At 49.3% G+C, this 21,910-nt stretch overlaps 1 protein-coding gene across 1 annotated transcript in view; it reads right to left on the reverse strand.

Annotated features, from left to right (window-relative positions):
- Nucleotides 1–20,692, reverse strand: part of PRSS23 (serine protease 23) — a 50,099-nt gene extending 29,407 nt beyond the window's left edge. Inside the window, exon 1 of the mRNA XM_069639715.1 lies at nucleotides 20,320–20,692. The gene's annotated coding sequence lies outside the window, so the exon portion shown is untranslated. The remainder of the gene's footprint in view (nucleotides 1–20,319) is intronic.
- Nucleotides 20,693–21,910: the final 1,218 nt, after the last annotated feature.

Raw genomic sequence — 21,910 nt, forward strand, 5'->3', positions numbered from 1 at the left:
TTGGGGCTTATGCTGCACTATGTAATTTAACAGAGCAGAAGATAGGCCAGGGGATAAGCACAGATGAAACCAAAATGCCTGGACTCATAGGGTGATGCATAAAGTACGCAAAGGAACTCAGGGTACACGCCCATGGGGACCATCAATCACACCCGCCACTGCCCCGGGGTTGATTGAAGTGTTTTACTTAGAATGCTCTCCAACTAAAAGGTAAGCCAACCCAGCATTCCTTTCCCTGTTTTGCATAATGTACGTGTCACATTGGTTACACACGTGAAGCTAAGCCTCGCTAGGAACACTTTCTGCTGAAAAGCGGAGGACTCCGCCAGAGGAATAGCGGGATCTGTTACGCTGCATATGTTATGGATCTTGTAATCCAGAATCAGTCTCCAGATGGTCCGGCTGTGTTGCCGGAAGCTAGATCAGATCAGCCACGGCTGAGCACTTTTCTTCTCCTGCCTGTCCAGCTGGACCTACCCGGTGTGTCTAATATTGCATATAGTCAAGATTAAGTGAAGAACATCCAATAATGCATGCAATAGTGTCATTTGATATAGATCATTGAAATAACCTGCCTTATTAATTCATACGTGGTTTGGTGATACAAGCTGCTCGGTTCAGTACATTGCAAATATGCATTTAGGTGTTCAATCACAAGACTTGGGGTGGAATTAGATTCCTTTTCTGCATGCACGAAGACGTTGTGCATTGGACACATATTATGTTCATTCAATTGAGTAATTTGCAGAGAACACCGTGTGGCACTACTGACACACTCACATTGTGCACTGCCACCAGGGGCCTTCTGTGTGCAATGCACATGCACTGACAGAGGGAAGCAGTGCATGTTCCATTCACAGTGAGCGAGGGCTATAAAGGCCCCCGTTGACTGGCCCCTAGCCTCGCGCCCTGGGATCTACCACCCGTACTGCCATGGGTTGATATTGGATCGAATGTATGGAAAGAGGAAGTTTATAGATGTCAGAGCCCGCATTGCAGAAACTTGGCAAAGATGCAGGAACAAATGTGCGCCAGTACAAAAATCACAGGAGTGCAAATGTGCATGGATTCAGTGCATTATTGCCTTGCTACAAAAATTGCCCTAAAGTGGTGCAAAATGTTAGTGGTATGGGCCGAGAAGGGCACTAGATTTGACTTGCATATCTACGCTGAGCCCTTATTTGTGAATCGAAGCCATAGAACTATATGGCAAGTATCAGCCACAGCCAGGGGCGGCACTAGGTGTGTGCAGCAGGTGCAGCCGCACTTGCCCCGTGCCTGCTAGGGCCCCGCGCCGAGGGAGCTGTAGATTCCCTCTTGCAGGCTGCAGCATGGGGCGTGTGCTCAGAGCCCCTAAGCTTGCTGCAGTCCACTCTGGGCACACGCTGCCGGAATATCTGTTTCAAAAGCGGCTGCTGTCCCTCAAGGTTTGGCTCCCTTTTGTTTCTTCTGGGGAGGCAACTTGTCACCTGTCAACCTCCTGCTGTGACTCTGGAGAGACAAACCCCTCCCCTCCCAGTGGCCCAATAGGCGCTGCAGGCCTCATAAGCACTGCAGATCACTTTCTTGCTGAAAGCAGAGCTTTAACAGTGGGTGCAATTTACTATTGATGGCGTTGTGTTCAAGGCATGGTCTAGTAAAAAAATGTATTTAAAAAATAGATAGGCAACATAAAAAAAAAATACTAGCATTCTCTTTTTTAAAACTTCCTATGTAAAATTTTGAGCTATTCAAGCTCAAAATTCGCAAAAGCAAGCACATGGGCGCATCCATTTTGTGAAATGGATGCCCTCCTGTGCTGGCTTTTGCTTTTGCGGCACTAATGAAGGAAAAGCCAGCCAGCTGTAGTAAACAAAAGCTACCGCTGGGTGGCTTTCCCTTCATTAGTGCTGTACGCGGAGGACGTGGACCGGAGACCAGAGCAGGAAAGCTGCAGCTGAATCTCGGTAAGTGCTATTTATTTTTTAAAAAAATAAGCACTAGCTGCGTTTTTTTTCTACGTTTTCCGGGCTGGAGGAGCCCGGAAAACTTGGAAATAAAACCGCAGCTTTAAAAACGTTGTATTTAGGTTTGCGGTCGCTTTTGAAGCGCTTTTGAAGCGACCGCAAACATAAATACAACGTTATTGTGTTGGAAAACGCTGCGGTTTTTCTTTCCAAGTTTCTCAGGCTCCTCCGGCTCGGAGGAGCCTGAGAAACTCGGAAAGAAAAACCGCAGCGTTTTCAAACACAACCGCGTTGTGTTTCTGCCTGCTGTGGCTTTCACTTTGGGTCTTCGGTGCTGGAGCCCGAGAGCCCCAAATGGGAAATGCTAAATGCTGCGTTGTTTCTGCCTGAATCTGCTTTCCCATTTGGGGCTCTCGGGCTCCCCGTGGGAGCCCGAGAGCCCCAAATGGGAAAGCAGATTCAGGCAGAAACAATGCGGTTGTTTTCCGCAATGCCGTGTTGTTTCTGCCTGAATCTGCTTTCCCATTTGGGGCTCTCGGGCTCCCCGTGGGGAGCCCGAGAGCCCCAAATGGGATATGCTAAATGTTGCGTTGTTTCTGCCTGAATCTGCTTTCCCATTTGGGGCTCTCGGGCTCCCCACGGGAGAGCCCGAGAGCCCCAAATGGGAAAGCAGATTCAGGCAGAAACACAACGCGGTTGTGTTGGAAAACGCTGCGGTTTTTCTTTCCGAGTTTCTCAGGTTCCGAGCCGGAGGAGCCTGAGAAACTTGGAAAGAAAAACTGCAGCGTTTTCCAACACAATAGCGACTGCAAACATAAATACAACGTTTTTAAAGCTGCGGTTTTATTTCTAAGTTTTCCGGGCTCCTCCAGCCTGGAAAACTTAGAAAAAAAAACCCAGCTAGTGCTTATTTTTTTCTTTAAATAAATAGCACTTACCGAGATTCAGCTGCAGCTTTCCTGCTCTGGTCTCCGGTCCGGTTCGGGCAAGCGTCTTGGGACCCGGAAAAGGGAGAAGGAAACGTTTTCTTTACTGCCAAACTTGCGTTAGCAGTGAGGAGCGCTTGTTTCTAACATGCAGCACTCGTAATACTGACTGGAGGAGGCGTCGGACGAGACCGCTGCAAACAGGAAGACCACGCCGTGTCACGGAGCATAAAGGGGCACGGCCAAACTTGCGTTATCCAGCGAGAGGAAGAAGCACCAGCAAAGCAGGTTTCAACAGGAGAAAAGAAGCGCTGTGTCCAGGGAGCCCAGCCAGATGGCCGTTGCATCGTTGTGAGCAGAGGAGTGCTGCGTCCGGAACAGCCGGGGGAAAGACCAGCTGAAGGTCCGCGGTGACGGGAGCTCGGGCAGGCGAAGAGCCCAGCGGGTGAACCACATCATCGGAGCCCGTTGTAGAAGCAGAGAGGTAACGACGATGCCCAGGAGGAGCCACGGTGCACTCCGAGAACAGCGAAGCTACAAAGTAGAGGTGGGAGCCGAAGGAGGTGCCGGCCCGGCAGTCTGAACGGTGCACATTTACGGCTACGCTCCTGGAAGCAGAGTCACAAAGGAAGTTGAGAACGGGGGGCTGGGCCCGCCCACAGAGAAAGACCACAGTAAAAGGGGCAGCACGAGAAATGCGGTAAAGCCGCGAAGGAGCGAAAAATAGGAAGCAGCTGGCCATGCAGAACCCGGACCTATACAACTACTGTGCTCAGCAAGATGCTTGGTAAGCATGCCCGGCCACTAGCCACGTGCCAGTAGCCCTAAGTAATGTCTGTGGCATGATCAATTAATGCAGCCGGCTGCTAACCGAAAGATTGAGAGTTTGAGCCCAGCAGCTTAATGTAAAATAGCAAAAATATTATTTGTTTTTCTTAGTGCAATAGGCAGCGCATCAGTCTCATGTTTTTCAACCATTACTTCCGTTTGTTGTTGCCCGGCTCTATATTACTTTTACTGTTTCAAGGGATGGGATAGCTCAGGTGGTTAATGCACCTGCTGCTGAACTCTAACTCCTCTTCTTGGAGTGAGTATCGATGAATTTAGCAATAGTCACGTCTGTTTCGCCAGCATCGCACGTCCACTGACAAAACAAGCTGTAGCAAAACCCAGGTTCTGTGTTTTTGAGGCCAGAATTAAAAAAAATGTGCTTGCTCAAGTGTTCAGCTACTAGGCTTTCACATGAGGATATCATGTTTCCAGTGCAGACGCTTACCCACAAGAACACATAGAAGTGCCGTTAAAGCTCACGTCTCATGTTTGAATTTGGTTTTCTTTGGAATATTTCATTATACATTGTTGGGCTTAAAAGGTGGGCACCATTTATACTTTGCTAGTGTAGTTATTGTAAATTCTCCTCTTGGATTACCATGTTTTCGCTGCTGCCTACATATGTAGTGGTCCTTATCTTATGATGTCACTTCCTGCGATGTCACTTCCTGTGATGTTATCACATGCAAATTCAGGGGACCCAGACTTAATTTGCCGCACTTGGCCCTGCAAATCCTAGGGCCACAGAATACATCATGTCTAACCTGCCTTATCCTAAAAGCAAAGATTCCATGTGGTGTCTAGCTTCTTCCTGTCATTCCCACTCCTCTGATGCGCCTGGATCTTTGCCACGGTTGTGTGCCTTCTCTTGTCAATGTGCACTGCCAACATGGGCCTTGTGTTTGCAAGGCCCATGCACAGAAAGAGGGAAGAGTTAAGTGCATTTTCATTCACGATGAGAGGCGAGTATATAGTCCCCTATAGGAACGGCCGCTGCATTACTGAAAGGAAAGGGGTCATTGCCTTCATTGTTACTTCTCGTTCTCATCGCCCACTGTTAAACCCATGTAAAGGCTGCCAATATTTATTCCACACTGAAGAATGGAGTGGCACTAAAAATGCAGGGACAGGAGGCTTTCAACCCCCCCTTGGGAAACCGAGGGAGGCACATCGCCCCCCTCTTCCACCTGATCTGGCATCCTATGGACCATGAATTACAGGGGCTGAGAAGGGGCTAGGGGTACTCCTTAACATTGTCTTTGTTTCCCTCTGGTCATAGTTATTTATTAATTACGGCCAGAGCAGACAAAGATAAGAAGAAGGGTAATCAGCGGCGTGATTAAAGGCCATTAACAGTCAGTTTAACATCCCCACCTGCTGCCACACACTGTTACCTCAAGGGGAGTAAAGGTACAGCATAATCTCTAAACAGCCTGTTTTCTTTTTTCCTTAACACACAGTATTCAGACTTGGATATAGAAATAGAATATGTTACATTAGCACCCGGGGCGGGGGAGCAGCCAATAAGATTCCATGAAATGTGAGCTGGAATCACTAGTCTCGGCCCTCGTTCCATGAAACCTGCAGGCTGCCTCCCCCGCCGTGGGCTGCCATCTTCCCCTCACCCTCTTTTTTTTTTCTTTTCCCAACCCCTCCCCCCCCCCCAGTCCCACTTACCTGATTGTTACGGCGGTGCCTCGCTTTTCCGGCCACCATGGTTATAGATGAGGTAGAGGAGGGGCTCCATACAGAGCCCGCTTTCTACAACCATGGTGCCATTTTGGATAAGTGTTTCCCTTCATTGAACGGGACGTGCGCTGCATCCCGTTCAATGAATGCGAACACTTTTTCTTTTAGCATCCCGGGCTACCACCTTGGCAACCCAACATGCTAATGGCGTAAGTACCCTGTTCCATGGGCTGGAACGGGGGGTGGGGGGAGTAACGCCCCGGAGCCCTGGTTAACGGCTCGGGCCATCACCCTCACCCTGTTCCAGCCCTTGGAACGTGGTGCTAACGCCACAAAGGAAAACCCTTTTCTAAAACTGAAAAACACCAGTCGATGTAACTTACTGTACATTTCGTTTTTTGTGGGACTGCACCTTGTGTGCACATCATCCTGAACACTAGGATGAATTGCTGGAAGACTAAGAGCAGATGGTACTGGCACGCATGCATATTACAGGTGGCCCATGAGAGAGATATGCATATTACAGGTGGCCCATGAGAGAGATATGCATATTACAGGTGGCCCATGAGAGAGATATGCATATTACAGGTGGCCCATGAGAGAGATATGCATATTACAGGTGGCCCATGAGAGAGATATGCATATTAAGTTGGCCCGTCTGAGGTGCTCGGTGAGTCCTGGCTTTCAAGCCCCCATCAGATTGCATTTTGGTACATGTCATCCTGTGTTTTATACTGGCAAAATAAAACTACAAATACTGTCCAAAAATATATGCATTCTGTAGGCTTATATTCATGAGGATAGGTGAAAAAAATGGGTTAACATATGATAAATGTAACTGGGTTTTGAATGGCGTGACTTCTTCCATTTGAACGGCCTCTTCGCAATGCAAAAGTGATGGATGCAAGGCTTTGAATTAACGATGACTATCATTCCTCTCCGGGCAGCCTTCCATGCCATTATGTTCTGCCTGACTGCCACTTTGCAGAAGCGCACCAGCCACTTACAAACCATGAATTGTTTCTATCAACAATGTCTAGTACAGTGGTTTAAGTTGGCCAGGGCCAGCCGGGGCCGAGCCCCGGCAGGCACTAAAATCTCGTTTTGAGGCGGGGCCCTGCTGGGGCCCACTACTCTGCCCTGGCAGCCCCGGCCACTACACGACAAGCATTTTTTTCTAATTCGTGAAGCTCACGCTCTTGGGCGAGAGCTTCACGCTTCCTAAAAAAAATATCTTTGATCCATAATGGTGTTGCCGCACCTGCGAGGCAAGAGATGCCCGTGGGCCGGCGCCACCATTATGGAGATAAACTTGAGGCGACTCAAGAAGCAGAGGCCTTGTTTTCTAAATTCTGAAACTCCCGCTCATTCGTGGCAGTTTCAGTCTTTAGGAAAAAGGCCTCAGCTTCCAGGGACCTCACCCTTTCACCTTGGGTGACCCCCTGCCGTTAGGCCACGGCCCTTGATGAGCCCCGGCTCATTTTGCAGTGCCACTTAAGGCACTGGTGTAGTATCTAAGGGTGCCCAGAACAATGCTAGTGGTTATTTTTAATTTAAAACCTTGTTTTCATCACTGTTTAGTTATGGTGGAAAGCAGACTGTCATTAAAAAAAACAAGGCCCAGCCAGTGCATTGCCAATTGGCAGGTGCCTGTGAGGCCCCTTCCTATGATGTCACACTCTGTGATGTCACTTCCCATGATGTCACCTGGGTCAAAGGTTGTGCATTAAGACTTGCCCACACCTGCCCCAGAATTTATTTTACAATTGGAATCCCAGAATGAATGTACGAGGTTCTGTTTCCCACTGTGTTATACAGTCCTACAGTAAATAACATATATTGCCAGTAGACATCCATTCCCCATGCATTGAGCGGGCAAGATACCTCTGTGAGTTGACCACTCGTCCCAAAGTTTAGCCTGCAGGACAGAAGTTTGATTTCCAGCGGAAATGACTTCTTCATTCATCCATCCGAGGTCTATACATTGAGTATCATTAGATTGGGTAATTTTGCCACCAGCTAGCCCTCGGCATGGAACGTTCGGAAACTGGCAACCTATCAAAATCCTTAGCTTCCCTGCAATAATGCCCAGTGTAGATGAAGATTCCAATGGCCCTTCTGGTGACCCTCCCCAGGTCCCAGTCCCACCTTTCTGATGCTCCTCTGATCCCTCGCTCGCCTCCAAGGTCTGCATCGCGACCGCCTCCTACTTCCACGCCCTGTGGGGATGGAAATGGGCCCCCCCTAAGCCAATGCACGGAGGTCACTTTGGAAAGGCTTTGAAAGTCATGTTGGGACACTTTATGAAGTCTGTACAATGCTAGCTTAGTGTTCAGCATCTGAATATCATGACAGGTGTCCAAACATGACACTTGCGCCCGCATATCGGCTTCAAAACCATTTACCAAAAAATATACAATAAGAAAATATATCTCACTTATAAAATGTCAAAAACCTGATGGGAAAACATGTGGATCCCTTAATTAAAAAAGATCTTCTATCTGCCCCCCAGTGCCCACAGCTCGCCAACCACCACTTATCCCAGACCCCTTAAAGCTAATATCATACATTTTGCTTATTGCACCCCACACCAATTCCATGGTGCAAAACCTGTAAACCTGCTTGTTTCCCCTCTCCCATATATGCCATCTTTTTTCACTCTCTGTTTTAGGTCGATGTTATTGCTCCTTATGTTGGTAGACAATATTTTTAGGTTGCGCTATTCGGTGTCCACTTAGCGCCACCTATAAGTCGAAGCTATTGCATTAGAGTACAGATAATGATAAATGGCATATTTATTTTATGTATTGTTTGCTTGTTAAGCGCTTATACAGTAAGTAAAATACTGTTTCAAAGCGCCCACAGAGCAAAGGGAGGGAACAAGGGAATGAAACACATGAAAAAACACAATATTTAAGAGCAGTGGGAGGAAAAAGGAAAAAGGACGAACCTACTATGACTTGTGAGTTTTCATAACGTGCAAGTGCAGCAGGGAAGAGGGCAGAGGGGGTAAGTACTGGGGAGTCCGAGCTCATGGGTCAGCCAAAGATGAAGTGCTATAATTCTTGGGTGCTACACGGCCAGAGGCACGTTAGGTGTAAGTGCGAACCTACGGGGCAGAGGGTGTGCCGATGCAAGTGCTGAGGGTAAACAGAAGCAGGGGCGATTGGTTGTGGGGGGTCTGGGGCCCGAGGATGCATAAAGGCCCCAGACACCAATCACAGCAACTGTGGGATTAGCAGAGGAGAGTGGAAGGGAAGGAGGTAAAGAGGAAAGTCTTAAGGAGCTTCCAGAATTTAAGAAAGTCCTACTCAAGGCACAGGTTACATAGGAGGGAACCAGCTGAGGAAAGCGAACAACCACCTACCCTTTTAGCAAAACACTTTACACGCAAAGAGTTGGTGCCAGTGGAACGTTGTGTCTAGAGGTTGAGTATTTAGTAGGATAAAGTTGAGGATAGTGGGGTCCCAAGCCCAGACAGCCTTGTGGGTGAAGCAGACAGATTTGTATTTAGTCCATACAGCAACCAGGAGCCTGTGAAGACTTTTTAAGGCAGTAGAGATGTGGTCCCTGGGCTTAAGGCCAAGAATAAGTCTTGCTGCTCTATTCTGGATCAGCTGGAGAAGGCTATTGCAATAGTCAAGCCTAGAGAGAACCAGGGTTCGGGTAACATTGAGCCTCTGGGGGAAAGTGAGAAAAGGGAGAATTCCTTTGAGAAGGAAGAGCTGAAAGTGGGACTGCTTGGCAATGTCCTGAGTGTGAGGGAGGAAGGAAAGAGAGGAGTTAAAGATGACTCCAGGGTTTTTGGCTTCAGAAAAAGGAGCGGGGGAAAGCACAAGGAGGAAGGCCAGAGTGAAGGGAAGAAGGAGGGAGCAGGGGTCCCTATGGGAAGGATCTCAGCGTTAGAGGCGTTGAAGCAGAGATCGTTGCAGGTGCACAAGGACTGGATGGCAGATAGGCAGTGAGGGATGATGGAGGGTGCAAAAGGGTCAGCATGAAGTTTGAAAAAGAGCTGTGTGTCGTCTGTGTAATACTGGAAGTTGGAGAAGGAGGGGATGAGGCGTGCAAGCAGAGCAAGGTAGATTTTAAAGAGACAAGGGGAGAGGATAGAACCCTGGGTGACACCCAGGTGGAGAAGGAAGTAGGAGAGGAGAAGGTGCTCAGGATGACTTGGGAAGAGCGGCCAGTAAGGAAGGATGCCAACCAGCCCAGTGCCCGTTCCGAGATACCAAGGGTTCAGAGATGTGAACAGTTCTTCACGGGTGTTCATAAGAGCAGTTTCCATGCCTCTGGGATGCTCAGAATCCAGATTGATGGTCGTGGAGATCACCAACAAGTTCGGTGTGTGAGTTGAGTTGGGGCAATGTCATCTTCTCCAGCAGCTTCTCCAGGAAGGGGGTGATGGAAACAGGGTGGTAGTTGGCAGGACAGGTAGGGTCTGCTCAAGGTTTTTAAGGAATGGACGCACAAGGGAGTTCTTAAGGGAGGAGGGGAAAGTTTCAGTGTCAAAAGACTAATTGCAGAAATCAGTGAGTGCAGGGGCAAGAGAGCCAAAGTTATCTTTGATGGTCCTGGATGAGCAAGGGGAAACCTGTTTAGAAGAGACCTTGAGACCTCCATGGAGCGGAGAACTCTGGTAATGTTTTCAGGTGTGACAGGGGAGAAGGAGAAGGAGGAAGGTGGGGGCCAGGGGAGGTATGGGGATGTGTGATGGTTTGTGAGAGCATGTAGCAAGGTTGATCAGGATGTCCTGAGTTTAGGTGGCGAGGTGTGTGACCATTGCGTTACAGAGGGCCTGGGAAGGAGAAGGTGAGGAGGAGACTGCCGAAGGGTTGGCTAGTTCCCTGCAGATCTTGAAAAGTTCAGCCGTGTGGTTGTTTGCCCTGGAAACCTGTGCCTGTATGTGGGCTCTTTTCTTGGCATGCATGGAGAGTCTACATTGCCTTTGGAACAGGCGACAGGCTAGTTTGTCAGAGGATGAGCCTGAGGTTTGCCACTTTCGCTCTGCTGCCCTGCACTTTCGGTTCAGGGCAGCAAGTTAGGAGTTGTACCAGGTGTTGTGCTTAGAGGCAGGTTTCAGGCGGCTCCTCATGACTGGGGCAAGAATTTCAAGAGAATTGGTGATGGAAAGGTGGAGGTTGCTGAGGGCACAGTCAGAGGTAGAATAAGGGGTAGGGGTTTGGGGGGTGAAGGTGGAAGCTAAGGCAGCAGCTGACACTCGTTTAATCAGGTGGATGTTAGCGAACAAGGTTGGCAGGGCTTTTGGGGGGGTGGTCAGGGGCCAAAGGGGCCTAGGTGGGAGGAGAGGAGAAAATGGTCTGACCAAGAGAGAGGTGTGACTAGTGGGGGGGGGGAGAGGTCGGAGTGTATTAGTCCGTCCAGAGTGTGTCCAGCTGAGTGGGTTGGCCCAGAAGGGAGAATGAAGAGGGAAAGCGAGGTGCAGAGGTCAGTGAAGAGGATGGATGCAGAGCCGGGGGAGTCCAGTTGGAGGTTGAAATCAACCAAGAGGAGGAAGTTGGAGGTGGATGAAAGGAAGAGCAGAAATCAGCCCATTCAGAGAGGAACAGGGTGGTGGCACCTGGAGGCTGGTAAATGGTAGCAATGGTCAGGGTGGAGATGGGAGAGATGACCAACTTGCAAACCAGGCTTTCAAAGGTAGAGTAGAGCTGGGTGGGTAAGATGGAAGCAAGAACCCACTAAGGGAATATTAAGGCAACTTCCCACCAGTTTGGTGAGGTCGAGGCTTGGAGATGAGCTTGAAGTCTTCAGGGAGGAGGGAGCCAAAAGCAATGACTGAGCTTGCATTGAACCATGTCTCAGTAAGAGCGAGAATGTCAAGGTCAATGTCTTCAAGAAGGAAACAGATGTCAGTGGAGTGTTTGTCGGCTAAGTGGGCGTTAAGAGTAAACAACTGGAGGAGGTCTTTGCCTTTGAAGGTTTTCTGAGGTGGTGTACAGGGGCGTGGTACACCAGTCAGAGAGAGTAGAAGGAGGAGATACAGGAGAAGGAAGGAAGTTAATGAGAGAAGGCAGGATTCAGTCAAAGAGAAGGGGGGTGGGCTGTGGACCCTGATCTAGGATAGTGCCTGTGTGATAGACATTAACAAAGCAACGTGAGGATGAGAAGTCGGCCAAGAAGGCTTCTCACTTGGTGCCTCCGTTAATGGTAGAAGATGAGGAAGGAGAGAGAGTGAAGATGGGGGGTCCAAAGATTTGGAGAAGGGACAGAGAAGAGGATATCAGTCAAACCCTCTCTAGAGGAAGCTCTGACATAGGTGTCTGTGATGGGAAGTCCAGGGTTTGCTCTCAATATGTCCTTTTTGTGCTTTTTCCTAGCAAACCTGGAGAGTGAGAGGGGATAGGTGATAGTGTAGCAGTTAGAGAAAATAGGAGCGATGAAGAGCACCATCGGGGCGTCAGAGTTTAGTCGAGGAATTAAAGAAGAAGAGTAGCTGCACAGCGCAGTTCTAGCTAAGCTCACCAGGTGGCCTAGTAGAAGTAGTCACAAAGGCATAAATGCAAACCAGAAACGAAGAGAATTACATCAGAAAAAAAGGAGTCACAATGCAATGGTTCACAGATAAAAGAGTAAACACACCTAAAATCGTTTTTTTAAGGAGGCAAAAATGCACTGAGAGAAGATGTGGGTTAGTTGCTTCAAGGAAGGTAGAGTGTCAAGGCACGGTAAAAGGTTCAGGAGAGGTTAGTGGAGGAGTTCAGCCATTACTCACTTGCAGGTCTGCAAAGTGCATAGATGTCCATGAATACAATAACATGGGGAAGTAGTAATTAGTCTGGAGGTGAGACATAGTTTGAGGCGGGGTAGGGATCCCTTCAGGCCCTCCTCGGCCCGGACAGGCACAGACAGGGGCTTTAGAATCAGGCCTTGGGAGGCGGACCAGCTTCACCTACCGGCTCGCCTGAATGGACCTTTGATGGAAGAGGGGCCCAATCACAGCAAGGCCTTCCAACTCAAGGCAGGCACTCCAGTGCCTACAAATCCTGCGGCAGCCATGATGGAGAGTATGGCCCTCAACTGAAGTCAATGGATGTAGAATGCACAAAGGCACACAACAATAGTGTGGCGGGGCAAGCGTCTTTCTTTTTAATTTAAAGTCTTGCAAAAAGATAATTAATTCGTTTTTTTGATATTTAAACAAAAACACATGTCCGCCCAGAGCACCAGTGGTTAGGGCTCCCCAAAAGTCCAACAGGGCTTACCTTTCATCTGGGTGGTCAGGGGACTCCTCCACGCCATGTGGTGAGGAAAGACCAATTCTGTGATTGCTGGATGACTTCGGGAGAGAAAGCATGAGGAGAGACACAAATATTGTAGGTGTTTTTTTTGGATATTTGCCCACCCATTGCCATGTTTATCCCTATTCCCAACCAATTCCTGACCCTCCCCAGTTAAAACAACTCCCCATTGGAACTCTTTGAGCTCGCTTTATTCACTCTTTACCATCAAATTTTGCACTCAAAGTGCCTGCCAGTGATTTTTCAAAGCAGTCTTCTGAGAGTTAATTACTTAGTTGGAGCAGTAAATGTGCTACTGTTGTAATAAAAATGTCTTAACTAGGTTGTCCTCAGCCACTCGATTTTATAATGACTATGTGTGTCCTTCACTGAAGTCCTGTAAAAAAAAAAACAAGCATTGGCAAAGCTAATAGTTTTGGTTTGTGTGTATTAGGCATTTGCCAGGCACTGCTATTAGATGGCCAGGTACTCGCACCACTTTGCACCTGCTACCATCAAAGGCCAGTTAATATCTCTATGGCAGTGCCTGGCAAGTGCCTTTCCCATGCCTACACAAAAGCCCCAACTGTTGGCATTGTCAGTGCTGGATTCATTTGATATCATTGTCGAACACTAGAGAAAAGCCAAAACTCGAAGGGTTTGGAGAAGCGAAGATGGAAATGTGGCATACACTGGACAGTAGCATTGGGGATAATTGCCAGCTGGCCCAGAGGGGACCGAGACATCAACTGGCCCAGAGTGGCCCGCCAATGCCCGATCGGCCACTCCAAGCGTGGACACAAGATATGACAGGCGCTGCCTCGCGACTGCCCCACAGACGGACACCTGGGCCCCCTTGTAGGGGTGGCTCTCTGGGTGTGTCGGGCACACAAAAACAGCAATCCCCTCACAGAAACGCGCATCGGACTCGGTGCTGTACACTGTGCAGGAAGGTGGCGCTGTCATTTAATGCATTCAAACACGGACTGGCACATCTTAGCAACACTGCCATGGCTAACATCCTAACATGGTGTTGTGTATTCATTTTTCAAGTGATTGTGCAAGAAAGCGCCGTGCTCAGCGTGAACTCGTGAACATGCACACGGTGAAGAATTCTCTGCGAAAGGGTCAAGGCATCAATGTTAGACAAAGCTCCAGCGGAGGCTCGGGTCGGGGGAGTGGGGGGGAGGGGGCAGGTTATCTGAAAACGCCAGACAAATCCCATACACAGGGAGGCGCGAGCGGACAAAGTCCAATAAAGTGGCGCTCACAGAGCGGAACTAACTCCGAGACGGCGGAGCGCCCCTGGGGGTAAAGCGTGAGGAAACGCCAAGTGCAGCGGAAGGGCGGCGCGCGGAGTGCGCCCGACCACCAGTCTCAAGGTTACACTCAGACAGGACAGTCACGTGACATGCCATGCATGTGAACATAACAAGTTAGTGTAAGTGAGGAAACAAAGCCACCTGCCCTGGGCCAGCAACAAAGCACTTCACCACGTTCTCGTGAAAGCGGCGCCCTCCACCCCTCACCCGACCACGCACATTTGGGAGTCATCCTTGGCTCTAACAGGAATTCTAAGCGGTCTTACTTAAGTGTCGGTTTAGGATTTTGGGGGGATAGCTCGCGTGTTACGCACTCGCCTCTGACCTGGAGGTCAGTGTGCACATCTCGGCACGGCCGACCTAGCCCTTCATCCCGAAAAGGCTAATACATTGGGTAATCACATATATAGCTGCAGCGCTTAGAAGTGGGAGCGTTCTGTAAAAGCGGATCCTATTATGATTCCAGCAAGACTCTTATTCGCTGCATTTCTGTTCTGCGTTCTGCAATGCTGAGGGCAAAAAACTGCACCCAAAAGTAATGTACCCTCACCCCCTCATTCCTTATCAGCATTACGCCAAACATTAAGTCACAAGGATGGCTGTGAGGTCGCGCACATGGACCGAAGAAGTGGCCTCTTTCTCTTTACTTATTAAAGAGCCCGAGCCAGTCCAAATGCCCAACACAAAATGCCCTGAAGTGGCAGAAAAGCAGCACACACAGCACTCTACAACACGCGTGTGACATGCACAGCACTCTACAACAGGTGTGTCAGCTAAACGCTACATCTCCAGACGGCCGCTAAGAATCAGACATGTTAAGCCCTGCTGGTGGCCAGGGGCGTTGCTAGGGGGGACTAAGTGGGGTATAGCCCCAGATCTTTTGGTTGTAGCCCCGGATAGAATCTCAGGAGCTACAGCCAAAAGACTAGATAGCCCCCAGTCCCAACAGTTCTGACATCTGCTTAGTCCCGGGTCTTTTCCAGACCTAGCAACCCCCCTGCTGCTGGCTTTTGTGTCTGGCAGAAGTGAGTGAGCCCGCACCAATTCACTATCTGCTGTTTCCCCCAAAGAGAGGCGCACTGTTTTTAACTATACTTTTACAGTTTGAATTTGCACTAGTGCATGTGCAATTATACATGCGCAAACGGTGCTTGCACTGCCACACATGTTTGGGAATGCGACCCTTGTTGCTAAGCGCATTTGCTCCATTTTTAGTTTGGGCTCATATGTGGCGTGAGAGGTGGCGCGTGTGCCGCCTATCAGCTAAAAGGGGGGAAGTGGCATATGGGGAGGGACACAAACTTTTTTGCTGTTTTTTGTTTATTTTCCGACCCATTCACTGCCCATGGCCATGCTAATCCCTAAGCCCATGCCCACCAAGTTCCTGCCCCTCCCAGCCCAAAACACCTCCTCATGAGCACTATTTGAGCTTGCTGCGTATCAAGCCTTACTATCAAACTTAGAAAACAAAGTGTCTGCCAGTATTTTTTTAAAGCAGTCTTCTGAGAGTTAGCTGCTTAATTGGAGCTGTAAAGCTGTTACTGTTGTACTAAAAATGTCTCAACCAGGCCTGCCTTCAGCCACTTCATTTATAAGTACTCTGTGTGTCCTTCACTGAAGTCCTGTTAAAAACAAGGTTTGGCAAAGCCAACAGTTTTGGCTTGCACATAAGTATTAGACATTTGCCAAGCACTGCATTTATAGGCCCAGGAACTCACACCACTTTGCAGCTGCTACCATCAATGGGCAGTTAATACCACTACAGCAGTGCCTGACAAAGTGCCTTTCCCATGCCTACACAAAAGCCCAAACTGTTGGCATTGCCAATGCTTGTTAGCATTGGTACGAACATTAGATAATCTGGTCCCAGGTCGCTTGACAGTAAGGCAGACACCGCACACTGGTCTCCCAGTGTTACCGAGCTCTGTCCATGCGGCTCCAGCTGCATTACCCTCAGTGGCTGAAATTCCCATATACATACATTAAGCAGTAGAGATGCATACGCGGGGCCTGCATAGAAATGGACACTGTCGGCTCTTCCATTCCAGAGCTTTCTTTTGGCAGCTTGTAATGAAAGGATACAAACTGGCGTGGGCGCTAAGTGCATATTTCCCGGATGAAGGACACACTTCTTTCTAGAGAATTTCTGCCAGAAGTACAGACCTCTGAACGAATGGTATGTCAAGAGGGCGAGAAACCGATCTACCACCACACAGGGTACAACCCAAGGTACGCCCAGGCCCAGTAGGGAAACCCCGCCCAGTCACACCTAGAAGTGTGCTCGCACCCAGGCAGGGCCGACTGAACATGCCTCGGGGTTCCTGGGTGCTCACTTCAATATGATGTTTGGGGGCCTGAATTCCAACAGCTCGGGCACCACTGGGGTGCTTAAATAATAACGGATTCAAAGGAATGTAGCAGGGAGGTTAATTGCTGCAGAATATCACGGGCAGTGGAGCTGAAACTCTAAATGTCCACTAAAAAGCTAGTACTTGCTCTTTCCAACGAGGTGATACAACGCTGTGCAAAGTCACCCCTTGTTTGCTGAGCCTGCAGTGGTCTGCACACTGTGGAGCTGCCCCCATCCTCCAGATGGGGCTTAGTGGCCTAAGGGTGTGCAAGGGGTGTCTATGGGGAGCACACGAGTGACCGTGGTGACAACTTAATAGGAAAGTAAGCAGTCTTGGCATTTGAGGCTTCCTGGCAGCATGTCTTTACTCAAAGGGGGTTCACTCTAGACACGCGTGCGCGCTACTGCTCTAGTGCCACCCGGTGTACAGTACAACGGGCACAGCTGTGCCATCAAGCGTCGGGGCTCGGGTGCACGCCTCAGGGGCCCATCTCAGGCAGGCATATTTAGACACAATGCAGCACCGACTACATCGCTATCCGAAGGGCGGGGCCGGGATATCGGCACATGCCCAACGGCGCCGGCACTCAGGGGGTCTTCCTTCCTACCACTCAGCATCAGCATGGCGCCTCTGCCGGCTGATAGTTCCGAGAGCGGCCATGCACCGCTGTGGGAGAAAGGGGTCAGCTGGGGATGCTTGCTGTCAGTATGCGCTCAGATGAGGCCTAAGTGACGCAGCCCTCGAAGGGGTGGATCTATGTGAGCTCGAGGGTTCATTCCAGACCTTCACATGGAGAGCCTTTTCTAAGTGCTTTAAAAGTACACTTGCGAAAGCCCTTCTCCCCAGTGGTCGAAGTGAGCAGGAACGGTCGGGAGCGGAGTGCCACTACTTCTATGTTTTACTGTTAACAGTTCAACAACTTTTTGCACCATTCCGCAACTGTTCTTTGTGATGTTAAAGTATATTTCTCTACTTTATAGTTACAGCTAAACTGAAATCTGGTTTAACTCAACTGGCTGTCAAGCAGCATGGCTGCAACCCTTGAACAATGTGTTGAACGTTGCCCCCCGCCCAGGTCACAGTTCCACTACTTTTATTTGTACACGTCTACCACTGCTTCTCCCTTGATCACACCTTCTTGACGGAAACTATGGACTGCCGTCAAAGCCCCCACCCACCAACATGACATACATTGTTCTGCAGTTAAACACTAACATTAAAACCTGCCTGGTCACACGTCTCCTGCACAGAAATCTTCATGGTTTTAAATTGAATCAGAATGTCGCCTGCTGTGTCACATTTTAGAGTCAATGATATCACCGGACACGATTTACACCGCACAGATGCACACATCGTCCCAGTCTGTGATTAAACAAAATGGCCGGCAGACCACTTTGGGCAAATGAAGCAAATCAGGGGGCATTTCTTGCCCACACAAGACTTTATTATATTCCAAGTGAGTTTCTATCTTCAGAACATAGTGAATAATTAGTTATTACTTCTCTGCAGAAAAATGCAAAAGGGAACAGCCTACCCGCCCCATGGACGAGATGTGATGTAGTGTAGAAATAGGGATCTAACATGAAGGGGTGGCCTGGTGAAGGAGATATAAAATAGTCTGGCAGTGGATATGGGGGTCTAGTGGTGAAAAGTGGAGATGTGGTCTACTGGAAACTACAGGGTCTTGGTGTAGGGAATTAGTCTGGTGAAGGATGTATCGCCTAGTGGGGGATGCCGGTGGGTGTCTAATGGAGGTGATGCGGTCTTCAGAAGCAGGTATGGTCAACAGAAGGAGGCGTGTTCTAGTGGTCAGAAGTTGAAGAGAATAGAATAGAAATGGTGGGGTCTAGTGGTGGAGATGTGGACTGGTCAAGGAGATATGGTCTAACAAAGGAAATGGGTTGCAGACCTTATGTCCTAAGGTCTAGCGAAGGAGACATGTTCTGATAGAATGTATGTAGACTATTGTTGGTGATGTGGTCAGGTCATTATCACTATCATTAGCAGAGGAAATGTGGTCTTGAGGAAGTGATCATAGTCTAATGGAGTGAAGGAGATCAAGTCTAGAGGAAGTGATGTAGTGCAGTAATGGAAACTGGAGAGGATGTCTAATGGAAAAGGAGGGATCTATAGATGGAGATGTGGTCTGGTGAAGACAATATGTCTGGAGTTAGAAGAAGTGATGGGGTCTTCTGGTGATGAGACGATCTAGTGAAGGAGATCTGATCAATAGTAGACAGCATGGTGTACTGACTGAATAGGGAGGATATGTGGTCTAGCGGAAAAGATTGGATCTTGCAATGAAGATATGGTCTGTTAGAGACAATATGGTCCAGCGGAGGAGATAGTTTATAGGGGAGATATCACAGGGTCTAGTGCTGGAGATATGGTCACAAGGAGACAATGTGCTCCAGTGGTGGAAAGTGGGAGAGATGTGGGCTGGTGGAGGAGCTGGGGTCTTATGAAGAAGATATGTTCTAGAGGAGGCGATCAGTGCTAGTGATGGAAAGTGGAGATGTGACCAAGTGGAAAAGATTGAGTCTAGTGGTAGAAAATGTCGTCTGTTGATGAGGCTATGGTCTAGCAGAGGAGGTGGGATCTAGGCAAACTGATAGTGGTCAAATGGAGGTTATGGGGTTTAGTGAAGGAGCTATGGACCAACAGAGGGATGTGGTCTAATAGAAAAGACGGGGTCTAGTGGTAATAAAATGTGGTCTGGTGGAGGAGATATGGGATAGTAGAGCAGGTGCGGTCTAGGCAAACTAATGGGGGTCAAATGGAGATGATGCAGTCTGGTAAAGGAGATTTGGTCTAGAGCAGATAATGGGGTCCAGAGGTGAAGATGTGGTATCATGAAGATGACGTGGTCTAGGGATGGAGATATGATCAAGAGGAGTGATGTGGTCTAGGGGTGGAAGAGATGTGGACTGTTGGAGAGGTGGTCTTGTGAAGGAGGTATGTTCTATATGAGGTGATGGAGTCTAAAGGGGAAGACGTGGTTCAGTGGGAGGGATGTGGTTTTATGATGCCGTCTACTGATTTAGTGGAGGCGATGCGGGCTGGTGGAAAAGGTGTGGTTTGGTGGTGGAATGTGGTTTTGTGAAGAAGATGCGATCTTGTGGTAGAGATGGGTTCTAGAGGAGGGGAGCGATCAAGTGGAAGAAATGTGGTCCTGTGGCAATCTAACTGTTTACTCTGCATCAAACACTGGCCCATTGTATTGAGCCAGGGCGCAGCAGCAGGCAGTGCAGGCTGTCTCTCACTCACGCCTCCCTCACGGGTATTTAGTGGCCACCAAACACCTGGGAAGGTAATTCTGGAAGTAAACCCATATACTGTAACTTTTTCCTTCCGTTTCATACACGTCCAAAGTACGTATCAAAAATACGTTGTGGAATGTTTTGTAATTTTTTGAAGTCGGCAGTTGTGTTTATCAGCGAGTTCATAATTCACCGTGGATACTGTGGGTTGGAGAATACGGATTTGAAAATGTCGCATTAAATATGAAGCCTGTTATTCCTAAATACAATAAATACACTATTAAGAATAACAAGCGAATAAGGCATGCCTTTGTCCGGAATTTCTTAGTGAAACCTAACTTTGCATTTAAATGGGACGTCCCGGTTGTATGGACAGGGCGCCGGCGCGTGCACTCCCCGCTCCATCCCCCTTATTATCGTCTGCAGGAGGAATTAAAAAGCAGAACAAAGGCGCTTTTCAGAATATAGCTAATTCAGCGGGAGGGGGGTAGGGGGGGCATGCATTCCCATTCCGTCGCGTTTGTCCTTATTTATGCTGGTGGGTCGCACCCCGGTGTCGCCCCCTTCGCACGAGACACGCAGTGCTTGGTATTAATTGCACCATAGCCCTATAAAGCGATCCCAGGGCAAGCGTGCCCCCTCTGCCTGCCCATGCCAACCGGGCTGTCCTGGACACAAAGAGGCAGTGGGGGTGTGGGGCGCGTCTGCACTGGGCTCGCAGCTGCCCGGCGCCGTGGACGGTGCGTTTCAAGTACTTACCAAGTGCATGCACCGTGCACCGCCCCGTAAAGCTCTCCAAGCTCTCGCCCTCTCCGGAGAGCTACATTCAGGACTGGGCAGGTGGGCAACTTGCAGACACCCAAAGTGAGCTCCAGACTTGTTCAAACGCCTGCCTCGTGAATCAGCTCCCGGCTTTAAAACTGATCAGGCGCGCATCCTCCGTGTGGACCGAAATCCTGCGGTTTTCCCATTCTGACAGCGCTGCAACTCCCTGAGGTATCCGCGGAGCGCGCCCTCGGCTTTGGAAGGCATGGGCTGAACGGCGCGCCCCTGTCTGCGCCCGGATTGGCAGGGACGCTGCGTGCTGTGTGCGTGCAGGTGGTTCCTCACGCCGCTCTGCCGACTAGTGCTGGGACTCCCTGCGCCCGGCTTTAAGTCCGTGGACGCCTCGCCGTCACGTGACGCAACCCACCCACACTCTGCTGGCCGCGAACAAACAGCCCCGCTGCGGTGATGACAGAGAGAGGGCGGCTCTGCCAGACCCTGTTAGCACAATCCAACACCAGTGCCCGTCCCGTTAGTCTTTCCCATCCCACACACCCACCTCCCAAACCGGAAAAAAGATTCCTCCTAAAACAAAAAGTTAACTCTGGTTGACTGCCTTCCTTCTCTCTCCCTCTGTGCAGAGTCTCTGGAGCAGGAAGGAATGTCTGACTGGGGCAAAAGGCACCCATCAACATTTCCCACCGCCAGAGAATGGAGAGGAAACCCCCTGGTAGGGCTCTCTGGCATTACCGAGCGCCACGCTGCGGCATTGTGCGTCAGGCTTTCCATGCAGATGTTAATGTGCGCAAAAATGAATGGCTTTATTCAGGAAAGTGGGTTAAAGGTCCGTCCTTTCTCTTTTATGCCTTTGCACGACAGTAAATCAGTATTAAACATCTGCTCTCTCGTATGAGAACACACGGCAAGCCCGTTTCACAGTGGCACGTATGACTTTGTCTCCAGAAATACGGCCTGTTTGATTGCACACAATGAAGGGCGCAGAAACGACCGAGCCTCTGTTCTGTTGCAACCTGTTACCAAGCTCTAGCGTTTGACTGGCACTTGAAAATCAATGAGGGGCACACTGAAAATCTGGTTTTAACAAAAATGGGTTTGCAGTGGATAGTGACAAGACCGAGGAACAGTTATGTTATGTTGCATTTATATAGCGCCTTATATACCATTGGTATGGTCTGAAGGCGCTGGTAGATTGAACGCCCTTGGGAACCGAAGTTCAGGTCAGTAGAGAGAGTAGGGAGAGTCAGCGGCGCGTGTGCGCACCGGATATGTGTGCAGCTGGTGCGGTATTCGTGAAATAGCTGCTTCTTATTGGTAGGTGGGGTGGTTGAGATCAGGGGTATGTGTTCGTTCTGGCAGGATTTATCCAGACCGACTGTGGCTGCGTTAGGCCTGAGGAGAACGCCTGGCTGGGCAGGGGGGGGGGGTGTAACCAGCAGTGTTTACTTAGAATGATGGGGAGTGAGCGGGAGATGTTAGTATGAGAACAGTTATACCGAATGGTGTCATAGTATCTCTGTGTTGTAGTTGAGTGGTGGTGTAAAGAAGAGAGTAAGCGTGGGTGTGA

Source organism: Ambystoma mexicanum, chromosome 7q (genome assembly GCF_040938575.1).
Source record: "Ambystoma mexicanum isolate Mex_15411 chromosome 7q, UKY_AmexF1_1, whole genome shotgun sequence".
NCBI classification, from domain to species: Eukaryota; Metazoa; Chordata; class Amphibia; order Caudata; family Ambystomatidae; genus Ambystoma; species Ambystoma mexicanum.